Source organism: Peromyscus leucopus, chromosome 16_21 (genome assembly GCF_004664715.2).
Source record: "Peromyscus leucopus breed LL Stock chromosome 16_21, UCI_PerLeu_2.1, whole genome shotgun sequence".
Taxonomy (NCBI): Eukaryota; Metazoa; Chordata; class Mammalia; order Rodentia; family Cricetidae; genus Peromyscus; species Peromyscus leucopus.
This window is the reverse complement of record NC_051084.1, coordinates 48,531,695-48,550,240: the sequence shown is the minus strand read 5'-3', so window position 1 is coordinate 48,550,240 and position 18,546 is coordinate 48,531,695. Positions and strand designations below refer to the sequence as shown.

Here is an 18,546-nt window from a genome sequence, read left to right as displayed (position 1 = left end):
TGGTGTTGGCCTGGAGCTACTCAGGAAGTGGTTGCTATTGTTATTACCTGGGCTGAATGTATCAGATGGAGAATCTGGGTTGGGGCACCAGCGTGAGCAAGTGCCTAAGACACTGTAGAGAATGGGAACTTGGAGGAGCTTCTCAGATCATGGAGACCCCACTGTACTGGGATGCTACCACCTTTCTTGACTACACAGGGACCTCGGGGTGGGCAGCCGCCTGCAGGGCACCGGCAGAGGGGTAGCTGGCTGCAGGTTGCCAAGCTCCACCTCTCCAGGTGAGCAGTGTGGGAGGTGGGGATGTGCCCTGACTTCAGGACCAAGGCTTCAAGAATCCGGAAGCGTCAGCGGGAGGCCGGCAGGAGGAAGCCCAGGGTTAGGCTGACAGGTGATGTTGGGAGGAGCTGTCACAGCTCTGTGGCTGCCTTCTGGGAGTCCATAAGCAAGAGTGAGGCAGAGTCCCCTAGCCTAGAGACCTCTGACAAGTGACCCAGGCTCAGACCTGCTGGAAGGAACCCTGACCTCAGCCTTTGCCTCTGTCTTCTGGAAGGGCAGCCTGCTTACCTGTAACTACCAAGGTGGCTACAACACTCTCAAGAAGCCGGGGGTGGGGGTGTGGGTGTGGGAGGGTGTAGGGGTGTGAGGGGGTGAGGAAGGGTGCTTTCCAGGGTTGCACACTGAGGTGAGGCAGGGAGAGTGTGCTGGGCTGCTGTCCAGACTTTGGCTTTGGGGGTCCAGATGCTTGGAATGATGACCCTGCCACAGAATCCCAAGCTATATGATCTTGGAATACCCATTTAACCACTTTGGGTTTTGTTTTCCAGTTTGGAGAAGTGTGGGTGATTCATTTTGCTCCTTTCAGGTGACTGATCTTATGCAACACGTGGGTGGTGTCTTTGTGAGCCCGGGGACCTCGGTTCTTCCTCACCTATGACTGTAGGCAATAGTAAGCAACAGGTGGCCTCGGTGGCAAGCCAGCGAGGCAGTCTCCAGGCCTTGCTTGCCTCAGCTCATGGAACAGGCAGAATGTAGCCTATGGGAAGGCTGCTGTCAGCTCAGGGACAGCTTGCCTGTTTGCTAACCAAGCCTGGGAACTGGGGACAGGATGTCCTCATATTCCCCTCTTACTCACTGTTCCTGTCCCCAGACCCTCTTACCCCACTCTGCGCATACTAAAGGCAGAGTCACCGTGCCTTGGAGGCACTCCTCTGTGAGGAGCTGGAGGCCACCACACCCACTTCTAGCTGTGCAGATTCAGTTTACAGCACCACCTGTGAATGCCGATCACAATTTTACTTCCACGGACACTGGTCAGGTGGGAGGTGATGGGCGCCCCTGACTCCAGTGGCTGGTACCTGATCGTCAACCTCAGTTGGATTGTTAACAGAGCCACACCCAGCTAATCTCTGGGTCCCAGGAGGAACAGTGCCTCAGATGCCCAAAGCCCAGGTAGATGAGGCTTCTGCTGGGCTGTCTTCAGACTCTGGGGGGGGGGGGCGCACTCATCCGAGCTATGAGCATGCAAGACACGGTTGAGTTCAAGTGGACCAGACAGAGGGCTCACGCTTGCTGTGGGCCCCCACGGCACACAACCTTTGGTGGTACCAGGAGGGATGTGTGCTGTCTCAAGAGGCCGGAGCCCCGTCCATGCAGGCCACAGTCATGCATGTCCCTTTCACGGGAGTACTCTAGAGTGTTACAGACAAGTGGGTGTCCCAGCTATCCACTGAAGTGGTAGATCCCTCTGTTTTCATTAAATGTGTCCTATGTCTAATACAACGGCCAAACATTTAGGGTGGCTTGCCACTCACTGTCACCCAAGGCCTGACAATGCAATGTTGTAGACCATCAAGAGGCTCTTGAGGACACAAATGTCTCAGCTGAGGGGTGGCACAGAGTTAGTGGGCAAGGTGGCGAAGGTTTGTGTGGCCCCCGTCCTGGGAGTGTGATCTGTTTCTATTGATTCCCAAACACATGTATGCACACCGGCATGTTGTGCACCTGTGTGCATACACGGGAACACACACTGGCATGCTTGTGTTCACACGTGCACACATAGGCACACAGATATCAATATGCTTGTGTATACATGTTTGTACATAGGGCACACACACTGGCATGCTCATGTTGCACATGCATGTGCATGCCCACCAGCAAGCTTATGCACACATGTGTATATATATATACAGGCATGGTCCTGTGTATACCTGTATATAAACACATAGCATATACACATACACACACACATACACACCAATGTGCTCAGGTGTACAATACACATGCACATTAGCATTCTTGTATATGCACATATGCATGCACACTGGCATACTTACACACATGCAGATATTGTGTGTGCATGTATGTAGGCCATAAGTAGATATCTGTTGACTGTTGCTTATGCACACACATGCATACCAGCATGCTCCTAGGGACATGTACACACATGGTATATGCATACTGGCATGCTTGTTCACATACATGCACCTTGGCATGCTCCTATGCACACATAAACAATAGGACACACACACATATGATTGTGTCTCCCAGGCATGTCTGTATCCAGGTGTGTACACACAGGTACATGCAAGAGGACGCCATCAAAAAAATTACTTTGTATGAGTGCCAGAGATTGTAAAAGCACACGTGTTCCAGTATGGAGGCCACATGGGGATGAGTGAATTCCCATAGGTCAGCCCACTGGCTTCTTAATTATTGTATATATGTACATATAATGGCGGGGCACGTGCATGGCATGGTGCATGTGCCCAGTCAGAGGACAACTTTGTGGAATCACTTCTCTTCATCCACCTTTACGTGGGGTCTAGGGATTGAACTCAGGTCATCAGCCATCTCGCCAGCCCCCTACAGCGTTCGTTCGTCACGGCTGCTGCACAAACCCAGCAGGCAGGCTACATGGGAAGGGAGCAGGGACAGCTAGATGGTGACTTTCGTCGCTAGGTTTGAGGGACTGGCAGTGAGTCACTGTTTGGGACTGGAGAGGCTCCTGAGGCTTTGAGGCTTTCGGTTAGCCACCAAGGGTCAGGGAGCAGGACGGAGTTCCTGTCAGCTGCTGATCATGCCTTTGTCAACTCAACACAGGACAGGGAAGTCACCACAGGGCAGGCTCAGGACTTCAATGGTCCCTAGGAGGTGGACTTGGGATGTGATTCTGTTTTGTGCCTGTCTGCCTCTGCATCCGTTGAGCCCTTCTTCCTGATGCTGGAACTCGGTGACACCCTGAGTCGCCAGGAATTAGCTCCGAACCAATGTTAAATGCTCCCCAAAAGGTCTATAAGTTCTCTGTATAGACATTTGGAAGATTTACGTTGTGCCTATGATACTAACTCAGGTACATACGTGCAAGCCAACTTTCCGTCATGGAAACAAGATACTTGAGATAATCAGCTTCTAAAGACAGAGGGTATGGGCTTTCCGTGAGTGATTGGTTCATCCTGTTGCTTTGGGGCTGTGGTGAAACAGCGTGTGTGGGGCAGCCATGCAGCGCATCATAGGTGGGGCTGAAGGAGGATGCCCTAAAGCCTTTCTCTAAACCACATCTCTTAACTGCTCTGTCACCTCCCTCTAGCAACAGTCGGAGGACAGTCCTTTTGAAAATGGGACTTCAGTGGACAGTCCCGTTCCAAACTACAACACAGCTCCTCCCCCCACACCCCACCCATCACTCCCCAGGAAGGAGCTTTGAGTCTTCTGAGTCAGGTCAGGAACTTGCATAAGGGTAGTGGAGTTTACTCAATAAACACATATATTTTTTAATTTGTATTTTTTTTTCGAGACAGGGTTTCTCTGGCTGTCCTGGAACTCACTCTGTAGACCAGGATGGCCTCAAACTCACAGAGATCTGCCTGCCTCCACCTCCCAAGTGCTGGGACTAAAGGCGTGCACTACCACTACCCAGCTCGCAACAAATATATGTTGATCACTTGCTGTGTACCACACATTCTAGTCACTGAGACGGTATCCAAGACTAGTTTGGATTTTGTTTTACATTTTTCTCGTGTGTGTGTGTGTGTGTGTGTGTGTGTGTGTGTGTGTGTGTGTGTAGGCCAGAAATAGACTTCTGGTAACTTCTTTGGTTGCTTTCCATTTTACTTTTGGGGACATGGTCTCTCCTTGAACCCGGAGCTCACTGATAGCACTGCATTGGGTGTGGTCCTCCTGACTCCGCTGTCTCCTCAGCGGTACTGGAGTTAAAAGCACAGTACTGCGCTTGGCTTTCTATGTAGGTACTGGGGGTCCAGACCCAGATGTAGTTTTTGGGTTTTGTTTTGTTTTGTTTTTAGTTATCTTTATTAGTGTGTGTGTGTGGAGGTAAGAGGATTTAATTGAGGAGGACATCAGAGCCCACTTGACAGAGGTGGGGGAGGGGTCTCTTCTTACACCTTTTTGGGCATGGGGGAGATTCCATAGGATGAGCCTCAAGCCATCTCTCTCATTTCCAGGCAGGAGGCAGGGAATGTGGGTGGGGAACAGGTTATGTGCCCCCCCATACCCACTTTAATGTCAACTCACTTCCCCAGGTGGGAGACTAGAAGTCAGTTAGCTGAGGACTCAGAGGGAGCCTGTAGGCATGTGTGGGAGGGCAAGAGCGTCAGCAAGGTATGGCCGGAGCCGCAAATGGATCCTCACACTCCAATCTTAACAATGGGAGAGTTCAAAGAACATCTATTCACCCCAGATAGGAGAGGCCAGAGAAACGACCCCACCCAGGTCTAGCTCAGCGAACTAGTGAGTTTACTGGGCTTGTTTACAGGAAGGAGTACCAGCGAGATGTTGCTTCCAGACACGCGAGTGACTGAAAGCCATCCCTGAAAAGCCCACACCAGTGTGGGTGGCAACTCGTGAAAGCTGCATCCCTGCAGCTCCCTGAACAGCTAGGGACAACCTGACCAGCCGGGCAGTGTCCCCACCCCCTCAGTTACTTACTGCTTTTGTAACCTCTGGTGGGGCCTGCTGGATGGATCCTGGCACCTTTTGAGCTTCCAAGTTTCTCTTCCTTCTGGAGTCTGAGGAGCCTCTCTCCTGCTTCAGTTCTGAGGAAATTTCAGTTTAGAGGAAGTCTCCACGAGACACCGTCAACTTGACCCAATACATCTTTGTGGCAAGGACACAAGACTCTCACCATGCGGGGCCACCAAATACAGTTTCGTGTGTATGTGGGATGGTGGTAGATTATGGAATGGGGTAGGCAGCCCTCACAGGGAACACATCCACGCCTCATCACAACACGGGCATGCACCCTGTCTTTAAAACTCTTGTAACTGGGGCCTCACTCTGTAGACAGGGGCTGAGACCAGGAGGGGAAAGAGTCTCACAGAGTGGTGGAACAAGAGTTGGTGTTAATTCCTTTCCCACAGAGCAGGCTTTCAGCGAGAGCCCTGGATGTCCAGGCTTTCAGTGAGAGCCCTGGCCTGTGTGCCTGTATGGAGCATGGATAATCAGAGATAGAGAAAGAGACTTCTGTCCCTATGCAGGTGGATGCACTCCAGTCTCTGCCTGTAGTCTACCAGTACATAAGACTTCCCTGCGGCACTCAGCTGGAGGATACCCCCTGCTGGGTGCCTACAGGATGGTGGGCAGGGGAAGATGGATATGAACTAGCCGAGGGCTTGGGAGATGTAGGCCACTGACCTGTGCTCTTGAGTTGTACCTAGAGAAGGAAGGGTGCTCTTAGCCAGGAAATGGGATGACTTCTTCCTGCTCTGGTGGCCTAGGGGCTGGGATGGTTGTGACCTGAGAAGCAGAGCCTGCCTCTGTAGCTGGTTAATTGGCATTGTGTGCCCACAAGCAGTTGTTAGGTTGGAGCTCCCTGCCAGCTCTGGTTTGGTTAGTAAATTGCACAGCATTGTTCTCAAACAGCTGGGTCTTTCCAGGCTGAGGGAGATGAGCACCTAGGAAGTGCTGTGGTTGCGATTGTGTTCTCAGCTGGCACTTCCTGTAGAGCAGGGCCAAGGGCGTCTTCTTCTGGTTTTTCTAGACAGATCACGTTCACCCTGTGGGGGTACTGTGGGGACGCTGTCAACCCTGGAGGAGGCTGTGGCTGTCTCTGGGCCAAAAGAGTGAAGTGGGGTTAGCTGGGGTCCTCCTGACTGGATTAAAAAGCAACAGATCAGAGCTTGACACCTTTTGGGTGTCACACAAGTAAGCTGGGTGACGTTGCCTGGGGACTATGACCCTCAGATTGCTACCATCATCTGCTCTTCTGTAAGCCTGAGCAGGTGACTGTCTCCAAGATTCCAGGTCAGTACCAGCAGGGAACGCAGGGGCGGTGGTGCAGGTAGAGCTATTACCTCGCTTACACTAGGCCCTAGGTTCGGTCCCCACCACTGGAAACGACAGCCAAGAGATGTGCTCAGGGTCTTTGTGTGGTTTGGTAGGAGTCTTCCGGGTCTCTGAGACTCAGGAGTTAATGTGTGTATGCTGAGAATGTGAGGCCAAGAGCCCCTGTCCAAACCCCAACACCGTGACGGGATAGCTTAGACAAGACCCTTAACTTCTTTAAGCTTCTATTTCCATATGCAGGGTTGTCTAGCCTTTGACACTGAGATTGATAGGACATTACCATCCTCACATGTGCCGGGCCACACGTAGCCTGCAGGCTGCAGCTTGGACACACCTGGATAGGCCACCACAACTGTGCCACTTAAGGAGTGTCTGAAGGGTGCAGGGCAGGTGCTAAGCACATGGTCCATTATCAATCCAATCACCAACGACATTTTTATAATGAGACAAACCAGTCCTTCTAGAATACAAATACAATTTGTATTCTTTTGAGAGTTTCTTAAGGATATCCTCTGCATAGAACAGGGCTGGGCTTGACCCCTAGAGGAGCTGGGCAGGAATTAAGCTGTGGAAGCGATAACTCGAAGGTGAACTGAGCTGTGTGTTTTGGGGTGCGCTGGGTTGTACAGGTCAGGTGTGGATTATGTTGCGACTTGAGTCACAGCTGATGGGCACCAAGGTTTAAGGCCATGCCTTCTGTGAGCCGAGACCTCGGCAGCAGCTGGATACAAACAGGTAGAGCTGGAGAGGGGAAATTCTCAGAAGCCAGGGCAATGCCATAAAGGCCTCCTAGGCTTAAAGCAGGCTGCTGCCTCTGGAGGTTCTGGGCCTGCCCAGGACAACCCGAGAAGCGACTTAGGTTCCTGGAAAGAGTTGTCCTGTGTCAGCAGCCTAATGCTTCCAGGTCAGGGCTGCCAGCTTGGGTCACCACAGCCATGTTGAGGCATCAGTGCCATATGTAGTCCATTCTTTAGTTCAAGAGGCCCTTAGCCCTGCCTAGCCTTTCCCACTGATACAGGTTGGCACAGCACCACAAAAGTCCCTTGGAGCGTCCTGCACCTATCCCAAGGCCCACCTTGAGAATCCTCCCACAGTAGTTTGCAGTGGGGATGGAAAATTCAGCATTGCAGGCGGAGCCCAGAGCAGGGCTGAATAAGGAGTGCCAGTCCCCCCTGCTGCCATGAGGTGGATGCTCATGAGGCACGTTGCACCGCCCAGCCTGGCCTCGGCCTTCTCTCTGGAATGCACTGCCTGCTTCACGGTGTCATACTGGCTTCAGGACTTTTTCCCCAGCTGTCAATCATGTACCACATACCAAGGCTGGTCTTGAACCTGAGTTTCATAAGGACTAGGAGAGAAACTTCTGTGTCTGCTAACCAGGTCTGCGCTTCAGTTTGTCACCTGGGCGAGGTACATATGGGCCGGACATGTGGGTAACAAGCTTCCAGGAGCAGGCACATCTGCTCTTGTCCTTCACTGTCCTAGGAGAGCTACCTTCTAGATGCTGGGACATGGTGGCAGGGCGCAGCACATGAGTGTACCCTTCCTTTGGATCCACTGTTAAGGAATACCACATTATATTATTATATAATATTATATATTATATATAATTATTGTATCTCACACCACATAAGCTGGGGGTAGTTTCAAAGACTTATACGCCGAAAATAATTAAACTTTGCTAAAAGAAATTTACCAAGTCACAAATAAATGGGAAGGCATTTTGTTTGTAAATGAAGACACTTAATATTGTTGAGATGTCAGGGTTGCTGAGAATGCGCCATAGACTGACATCACTGTTTAGAGTACTCCACAAACTCACCTTAGTACCACTTAGAGTGCTCTACCAACTGACTTCAGGACTGCCTGGCTCAAAAAACTGATGTCACCACTGTCTAGGGTGCTCCACAGACTGACACATCACTGTCTAGGGTGCTCCACAGACTGACATCATCACTGTCTAGAGTGCTCCACAGACTGACGTTGGCACTGTCTAGAGTGCTCCACTGTCTAGGGTGCTCCACAGACTGACACATCACTGTCTAGGGTGCTCTACAGACTGACATCATCACTGCCTAGGGTGCTCCACTGACCCGTTTCAGTGCTCCAGGACTGATGTCCACACTTCCAAGAGTGCTGCAGGGATTCAATACAATGTCTTCAATCCCAATAGATTTTGTCTAAGGTAGAAAAAAAAATTTCTAAAATTTACATGTAGTTTCAGTGACACTAAATAGCTAAAATAAACTTAATAAAGCCCGGCGTCAGAGAACAAAACATTAAATGTTTGTGACTTGGGTGGCACAATGGCTTTTAGATATGACACAAAAGCAGAAATGACGAAAATAAAAATGAAGTTGATGTGGACTTGACTTGAATTTAAAAAGTACACATTACACAAAACACTATAAAATGACTTAAAAGACAATCCACTAAGTGGGAGAAAAATCTTTTCAGTTACTATATCTGACAGGGACTTGCATCTAGAATATAAACAACACAGCTCCATTTAAAAGTAGGCAGAGATTTAAGAAGACACTTCTGCAGTGACATCATACACGTGACTAATAAACAAAGATATTCCTTCACGGTCATATGTTACTGGGAAATGTAAACAAGAATTATGGTGAGATGCCCCTCCATGTCCTCTGTCATGGCTGTAATGGAGACACCAGCAGTTGTTGGTACCTTGTAGAGAAGTTGGGAGCCTTGCACATTCCTGGTGGGTTTTGTAAGATGGTTCGTGCACTTTGGAAAACAGTTCACCAGCTAAATACAAAGTTACCCCTCGACCAAGCAGATCTATTCCATTCCATTTTAGCCAAGAGAAAGGAAATCATATGTCCACAGGGACCTGTTCCTGGATACTTAGTTACTTCAGCAAGGGGAGTCCCAAACTGTGAAGAGCTCAAGTGCCTTTTGTGTGCATTTTGACCTGTATGTGGTATATGTGTGTGTGTGTTCAGGTCAGGCGTCCGTCATTCTGTCTTAATCCCTTCACACAAGCTCTCTCACTGAGCCTGGAGCCAGGCTATCAGCCAGAAAGGTCCAGCGATCTTCCTGTTTCTGCCTGCCACGGCACTGGGATTGCGGGGCTCTCTGCAGCTGTGCCGGGCTTTTATCGGGGGGTGGAGATTTGAACTCGGGTCCTCATGTGTACACAGCACGTGCTCTTAACCACAGAGCCGTCTCGCGAGTCCCCGTGTATCTTTGAGCAGTGAGGAAGATAAGCAGACTGTGGCACCTCCATACAATGGAATCCTCTTTAGCAACGGAACGAGTTGACAGACGTATCAACACCGAGGAGACTCAAAAATAACCCAGTGCTACTGACCGGAGCCAGTAACGACATGCGTAGTTCCTTTTGTAGGAACTTTCCAGAACAGACGGACGCAAAGGCAGACTAGCAGTTGCTAGGTCTGGGCGTTAGTACAGAGCGGCGGTGGAAGTATTCCAAAGCAGGCTAAGGTCATGCCTGTACAAGCCTGTCAACTTATTTAAACCAGTTAGTGCCCGGAAATGGGCAGTTTGTTCAACATGTGAATTATAGTTCAATAAGTTATAACGCTTAAAAAGTGAGTGTCAAGGGCTGGAAAGATAGCTCAGAGGGTAAAATGCTTGCCACATGAGTGTGAGGATCTGAATTAAATGCTCAGAAACTCCCCCCTCCCCAACCACCCCACCAGGTATAATGGAGAGTGCTTATACACACAGTTACAAGGGAGGCAGAGACAGGCGGATCCTTGAGGCTCATTGGCCAGCCCACCTAGCCAAATCAGCAAGCTCCAGGTGAAGGGGTGAGGCCCTGTTTCAAAACAAGGTGAATGGGGCTGGAGAGGTGTGTCAGCGGTTACTGCTCCTGATACCGAATTTAGCGATCATTCAGGCAATGCTCACCTGTAGGGCTCTCTCTTTGTCCCCATCCCTCCCTTCCTTCCTCTCCCCCTTCCTCCCAGTTGCTGAAAAAGAAAATGGCAGAAACCCTGCCTAGAGAGTCTGCCTATGAGTGTCTGATTTTTTATTTCCCAAGAGAAACTGCCTGAGACCTTAAGTAGCCATGGGCACTTCTAATATGGTGGACTCACACCAACTAAATTCTTGTTCCTTCTTCTTTTAGTAGTGATAGAAAAAAAAAATATTCCCATCGACCCACAAAGGAACACAAAAGAGAAAATAACCCTGCAAGCAATTTTCATTTCCCCCTCTTGTGACTAGTGTGGTCAGTAGACTATAAGGGGGTTGGCAATTATGATGGCCACAAGAGATTTGCCTTTTGAATATGCTTGGTCACCCATATTTATAGTCACTCGACCATTCCTCTCAATACTGGGCTATTATAAAGATTACGGTAGTCTCATGTAACCAGATGCTTCACCAAGCCAGAAAAGTTGGCAGGAAATGCCACAGTCTATACTAGGGAATCCTATCCCTGTCCTGTGAGAACACTTTGGAGTTTGAACTGCTTTGAGTCTGGCTGCAGGGAGGTCCATCAGCTGTGGCAGGCCAGGAAGATGGCACTGTTGGAAGCTCCAGAAGACCCTTGAACTTTAGCCAGTGGCTAACCCTAACAGACGGGCATGTGTGAACTCCGCGAGGGTGCCAGAAACCGGAAGGTCATAGGAGCTAGAGTCAGACAGTGGTCAGTCCCCTTGCTTCTGAGGATCGGCACAGAGACTTGAGACACAGTGTCTCAGGAGCACAGCAGTGCCACCCTGGAGCCGCCTCCAAAGTTCCAGAGTTTTTTGTTTTGTTTTGTTTTGTTTGCATTGTTCCAATGGGCATTAGCTTTTTTTTTTTTTTTTTTTTTTTTTTTTGTGCTATCTGGGCTTGAAGCTCAGGGATGATTCTTTAATGTACTGAGTTATGGCAGGGTTGGTTCGTTAACATATCAGAGCCTGCCGTAGGCTTGGTTCCTATTGGAACTGCCTTGTTGCTGGCTCCTTATCTTGCAAGCATTACATTATTCCAAGTAACACGCAATGGTTTTCAGGTTACACAAAAATGGTTCCACTTATGGTCGAACACCCTTTCGAACTCGGCTAGCATATCCTGACTTCCTGAAGTCTCTGGTAACAGTAAGTGACAAGATTCTTTGGTGACAGTCATTTCAGGGAGTCCCTGGGAAAGCCCCTAACCTGAAGAATGAATTAATCTAGCTATCTCTTTAGCATGGCTTAAGGTGATCCTGCCTTCCTGGTGGGGTGAGGGGTGTCCCTTGGCCAGACAACTGACCTACCCTACCTGGAATGTTAGACCTCTACCAGGCCAGAGATTCTGTTCTATTGAGCAGGAGTTTTCTCTTAATAGGCCTTCACTGCTATCCTTATTACCATAATACGTCCCCTCTTTAAGGGTAACCTTAGAGTCACTTAGAAGCCATATCAGAGTTCAGAGCCCACAAAACACTGTCGACATCTCCGATGTCTGGCAAGGATGATCCTGCCAAGGAGACCTACCAACATTCCTGGCTTTCAGTCAAGAGACAAACTGGCTGCTCTTCTTTGGGGATCTTTTCACCCTAGACCATCTAGCTGATTTTAAACTCCTGTTTCATCATCCCCACCCCTAAGAGGTAACCCTAACTACCATTGTGTCTTCTCTCAGCTGAAAGGGGGTGTCAGATGTGGCAGTCAGCGTACCCCTCCACTGGGTTTATCTAAAAGACCCTGTCTTAGTCACTGTTCTATTGCTGTGAAGACACACCATGACCGCCACAACTCTTATAAAGGAAAGCATTTATTGAGTCTGGCTCACAGTTCAGAGGTTGAGTCTGTTGTTGTCACAGTGGGAAGCATGGGGGGGACATGCTGGCAGACATGGTGCTTGAGAAGGAGCTGAGAGTTTTACATCCGGATCGGTGGAGAGCAGGAAGTGAGCATGACACTGGGCCTGACTTGAACATCTGAGACCTCAAAGCCCACCCCCTAGTGACACACTTCCTCCAACAAGGCCACACCTACTCCAACAAGGCCACACCTCCAAATAGTGTCACTTCCTATGGGCCTATGGAGGCCATTTTCATTCAAACCACTACAGTGGGCAAGAGGCAAACCATTGTCCTGGTTTTTTGACTCCTCTGGCTGTGTACAGTTATATAAGATGCAGAAGATCAGCTTCTGGTACTTTTAATTGGTATATAATAGTTAGATAAGTTTATGGAAAAAATCTCAAACACTTTTTTAAAAATTTTGATTAAATATAAATTTTGATTCTTTAAGCCAATCCTCATAATTGTTAGGAAGAGCAGAATAGTAATTCCACTGACTTAAGCAAAAGTTTGATATTGATGAATTGCACTTTGACCTTAGAAATTTTAACTTCATATACATAAACTCTCATTCTTTGTGGGGCTTGCTCAGACCTTTGTAACTTGCTTAAATGATTCAGCTTTCTTTTTCATTCCACCCATCTTAATTTTTCTCCCTTTTTACTAAAAACTTTTTCATTCTTAGCCAGGTGTGGTGGCATATGTCTTTAATCCCAGCACTTGGAAGGCAGAAGCAGGTGGACCTCTATGAGTTCAAGACCAGCCTTGTCTACATAGTGCATTCCAGGACAGCCAGGGCTACATAGTGAGAGCCTGTCTCAGAAAAAACAATAAACGAATTTCCATTATTACATCCTACTTACATTTCCTTCCACTTACTGTTTTTTTGTTTTGTTTTTTTTTTTTTTTTTTTAATTCTGTGAGATGTGAGAACAGTTAACAAATTTACCATCTTTTCTGGGGTGGGTGGGTGGGTGGGTGAGTAAGCATAAGGTCCCAATGATAAAACAAAATCTGATTCCACCCAAGTTCACCCTGAGGACCCAGCAAGTTATTGGGCTTATTCACAGGGGAGTTACTGACAGAGGTATGGGTGCCTCAAAAGCAGCTTTACTGGAATGTCTTCACCCATTATTGTTGATGGCTTCCTCATAGTTGTGTGGGTGGAGCCCCTTCTACAGCCTGTAGACTCTGGCTCCTCCCACACTGTGAGGCTACATGCAATTAAGACAGACAGCATGGAGGGCAGCTGGCTGCAAGGATGACTGGGTACTCAGGTGAGGCTCTGATGACCCTCCTGACCCCTCCTTCTATAAAGGAACATCAGCAACCAATAAAACCAGCCATGATGATCTTTTATAAGCAGACACAGCTGGTCTTATGAAGATGGCAGTTGTTTGGCTTAGAAAGTAGTGCTGTTCAAAGCCACCTTAATAAAAGAAAGCTTAATCCAATATATTCATAGGAGAATGTAATGGATTAATATTGCCTGCGTATATACTGTTAAACTGTGAGGGTTTGTAAGTTTACAGGCAAACCTTATTATAAAACATGAAAAGTCATTATAACTTATACAGTGCATAGAGTTGTTTACCATGACCTGGGTTTTGGTGTCGAGTAATAGACAGAAGCAGCAGATACATAGAAAATCATCAAATCGATGTTTACAACATCCAGCAGAACTCAACTAAGGAGCCCTGTTAAAACTACGATGCTGGAGTTATTATTGTCATCTGGATCTTGCTTTGACCGCCCCTTACCCCCCAGGTAAAAGCTGTCACTGGGAAAGGAATCCATGAAGGAAGCAGAAGGAATGGGGAGGTGTAACCAACGGCCATGGGTGGAGCTGTTGCTCTGGGAACACAAGGAGAACCTGGAAGGGTGACCGGGACTGTGGCACTATTTGTCCATGTACGCTTCTGGTAGCCATCACGAATGTTGTTTATGTGTCCATTTCTGGTTATATATTGCTATTACAATACATAGGTTTTTTGTTTTATTTTGATTTTAGTTTTGTTGGCCATGTATCTCATTAACTTGCAAACTAGCTTGTTAGGAACTTTGTCTAGTATTTTTGGAATTTTCTGTGCAAACCATCATGACAACTGTGAAAAAAAGTTTAATTTCATGCTTTTCCATTTCTATGAGTTTTTATTTCCTTTCTTTGCCTTGTTGCATTAGCTGGAAGATCCAATGTGGTATTGAATAGGAAGGGGAGAAGTAGCCACTGTTGACATGACCAGGCACTCTACTCTTTTTTTTTTTTTTTTTTTTGATATATATTTTTTATTTTACAATACCATTCAGTTCTACATATCAGCCATGGGTTCCCCTATTCTCCCCCCTCCCACGCCCTCCCCTTACCCCCAGCCCACCCTCCATTCCCACCTCCTCCAGGACAAGTCCTCCCCCGAGGACTGTGATCAACTTGGTAGACTCAGTCCAGGGAGGTCCAGTCCCTTCCTCCCAGACTGAGCCAAGTGTCCCTGCATAAGCTCCAGGTTTCAAACAGCCAATTCATGCAATGAGCACAGGACTTGGTCCCACTGCCTAGATGCCTCCCAAACTGATCAAGCCAATCAACTGTCTCACCTATTCAGAGGGCCTGATCCAGCTGGGAGCCCCTCAGCCTTTGGTTCATAGTTCATGTGTTTCCATTCATTTGGCTATTTTTTTTTTTCAATAATTGAGTAAAACTGAAATTTATTATATGCCACAGTCTTCCTAGGGACCTCCATGCTATATATATATAGCCTTTATGGTTCTATGGGTTGTGGTCTGATTGTTCATTTTATATCTAGAATCCACCAATGAGTGAGTACATACCATAACTGTCTTTCTGGGTTTGGGTTACCTCACTCAGGATGATTTTTTCTAGTTCCATCCATTTGCCTGCAAATTTCATGCTTTCATTGTTTTTCTCTGCTGAGTAGTACTCCATTGTGTATATGTACCACATTTTTTTCATCCATTCTTCCGTTGATGGGCATCTAGGTTGTTTCCAGGTTCTGGCTATTACAAATAGTGCTGCTATGAACATAGCTGAGCATGTATCTTTATGGTATGTATCAGCATTCTTTGGGTATATGCCCAAGAGTGGTATGGCTGGGTCTTGAGGTAGTTCGATTCCTAATTTTCTGAGAAACCGCCATTCTGATTTCCACAGTGGTTGTACAAGTTTGCATTCCCACCAACAGTGGAGGAGTGTTCCCTTTGCTCCACATCCTCTCCAACATTGGTTGTCATTGGTGTTTTTGATCTTAGCCATTCTAACAGGTGTAAGGTGGTATCTCAGAGTCGTTTTGATTTGCATTTCTCTGATGATTAAGGATGCTGAGCATTTCTTTAAATGTCTTTCAGCCATTTGTAGTTCTTGTTTTGTGAATTCTCTGTTTAGCTCTTTAGCCCATTTTTTAATTGGACTGTTCAGTGCTTTGATGTTTAGTTTCTTGAGTTCTTTATATATTGTGGAGATCAATCCTCTGTCAGATGTGGGGTTGGTGAAGATCTTTTCCCAATCTGTTGGCTGTCTTTTTGTCTTATTGACTGTGTCTTTTGCCCTGCAAAAGCTTCTCAGTTTTGAGAGGTCCCATTTATTAATGGTTGGCACTCTACTCTTAGGAGCAAAGCTTCTAATTTCTCAAGTGTGATGTTATCTGTAGGTTGCCCATAGGTGTTTTGTTGTTGTTATTTGTTTGTTTGTTTTTCATCAAGTTTAAGGGAAATGCCTATGTTCTGATTGTTGAGAGTTTTCACTTGAAATGATGTTAAATTTTGTCAAATGCTCCCTCTCTCTGTCCACTGACATGATCATCTTGTTGCTCTTCTCCAGCCTATTGATATGATGGGCTACATTAGTTGAGTTTTAGATATTGAGATAGCTTTATATAGCTGACATAGATCCCACTCAGTTATGGTGTATAATTCCTATTATACATTAGTGGATTTAATTTGCTAAATTTTTTTTTTTTCTTTTTTGGTTTTTCGAGACAGGGTTTCTCTGTGTAGCTTTGCGCCTTTCCTGGGACTCACTTGGTAGCCCAGGCTGGCCTCGAACTCACAGAGATCCGCCTGGCTCTGCCTCCCAAGTGCTGGGATTAAAGGCGTGCGCCGCTGCTGCTGCTGCTGCTGCTGCTGCTGCTGCTGCCGCCGCCGCCGCCGCCGCCGCCGCCGCCGCCGCCGCCGCCGCCGCCACCACCACCACCACCACCACCCGGCAATTTGCTAATTTTTATTGAGGACTTTTGCATCTGTGTACAGGGAAGATAATGGTCTCTGGATTTTTGCTATGATGACATCTTTTCTGACTTTGTAATGCTGACCTCATAGGATGTTAGGTAGTGTTTCCTCTACTTCTGTTATCTACAAGAGACTGTAAAGAACTGGTATCATTTGTTTCTTAAATGTTTGCTAGACTTCATTGGTGAAACTATCTGGGCGTGGTGATGTTTTGTAATGCTCATTTATATATGACATTTTTCTCTGCATGGGTTGATACAGATATGTTATCTTTGTGCCCATTTAAATAGGACTTCATCTAAGTAATTAAAGTTATGGGTACAGACATATTCATAATGCACCTTTATTATTCTTTTTGTATCTATGATATCAGTGGTATGGCTCCTTGTTTTTATAAATATTTGTTTTGCTGTATGTGTGTGCATATGTGTGTTGGCAAAAACATGCCACAGTGAGTATGGAGGTCATAAGACAACTTTTGGGCGTTGATTCTCTACCATGTGATCCCTGGTAACAAATTCAGTTTGTCAGCCTTGGTGACAAGTACCTTTACTGAGCCATCTCATTGGCTCTGGCTCTTTTTCATGTGTTTTATTCTTGTATCCATTTGTTTCTAAATATTTTCTAATTTCAGTTGTGACCTCTATTGAGACATAAGGAATCACAGGAATGAGAACCAGATTCACCTATTCTTTCTCTGTGTTATAGGGTCAGTCCTCTGCCTCCTCTAGCTATTTACTTTGAAGAGCATTCAGCTTCATAGCCACATTCAGCAGAGAGGCAGAGTGGGGTGTGCTTACTCCATCTCCACCTGGAGACAGAGCTTCCATGAGGATTTTTTTTTCTGTGTTGAAGATTGAACCTAGACCCTTGCAGATGCCAGGTGTATTGGTTGGGTGTCTCTAGAGAAACAGAACTGATACAATAAATCTATCTACCTATATGTCTGTCTATCTATCTATCTATCTATCTATCTATCTATCTATCTATCTATCTTAAAAGGGATTTACTAGAATGGCTTACAGTCTGTGGTCCAGCTAGTCCAACAATGGTTGTCTCCTGCTGGAAAGGCCAGGAACCCAATAATTGTTTAATCCACCAGGCTGGATGCCTCAGCTGGTCTTCAGTATTCATTGGTATCCCAAAGAAGTAGGTTCTAATGCCAGAAAAGTAATGCCCAGCAGCAGGAGAGATGAACTTGCCTGTGAGATTAAGAACAAGCAGGCTAAAAACAAAAGCTTCCTTCTTCCGTGTCCTCTCATTGGGCTGCCCCCAGAAGGGTAGCCCAGATTTAAGGTGGGTCCTCTGACCTCAAATGATCTGAGTAGACCTTCCCACCTCAAATGATCCAACCAGGAATAACCCCTCATAGGTGTGAAGCAGCTCTTTGGGCTTGATTCCATCTGTGGTCAAGTTGACAACCAACATTAGCTGCCATGCTAGTGATTTTGTACATTGTTTACTCCTTTTCTGTAGCTGTGACCAAGTGCCTGGGAGAGTGAAAAGGGTGAGGGGTTCACTTTAGCTCATGATTTCAGCTCTTCATGACGAGGTTGGTGAAGCAGAGCTGCCTGTGTCATAGCTCTCCGGAAGTAGAGTGAAGACAGGCAGGATCCAGGCAAGATGCGCCCTTCAAAGACACACCCCTGTGACCTACTTCCTCCAACCAGGCTCCACTTTGTACAGTTTCTACTATCTCTCAATCATTTATTAAGATATTTAACTCATCAGCTCATCAAACCACTGATTAAGACAGAGCTCCCATGATCTTATCTAAAAATTACGACATGTACATATGTACACACACACACACACACACACACACACACACACACACACACACAAATCACTTATGTCCCAGGTACATCTCAATACAGAAGGCTCTGATAAAAAAAAATACAATCAGAGTAACTGGAGACAGCAGGTGGTCACTGTTGTGTGACTATTTCTGGGGAGATGTAAACAAAAATCTATTCATTCTAGATAGGGCACTAATGACAGGCCAAATTAATGATACCACTATAGTCCAACTTGATGACCCAGCGAACTTATTGGGGTTACTTTCAGGAGTGTGAGTGTTACTTACAGAAGCAGGGATGACTCAAAGGCAGCTGTGTCACTGAAAACCCAACCCAACATGGGAGGTGAGTCATGAAGGCTGCAAGCTTGGAGCTTTCTGCATGACTTGCAGGCAGCTCTCCAGTTTGCAGAGTCTCTTCTCTTATTATTTCAGAACCTTG

At 46.9% G+C, this 18,546-nt stretch overlaps 1 protein-coding gene across 3 annotated transcripts in view; it reads left to right on the top strand.

Moving 5' to 3' along the window:
* Arhgef4 (Rho guanine nucleotide exchange factor 4) overlaps window positions 1-18,546 on the top strand; it is a 148,041-nt gene that overhangs the window by 463 nt on the left and 129,032 nt on the right. The window lies entirely within an intron of this gene.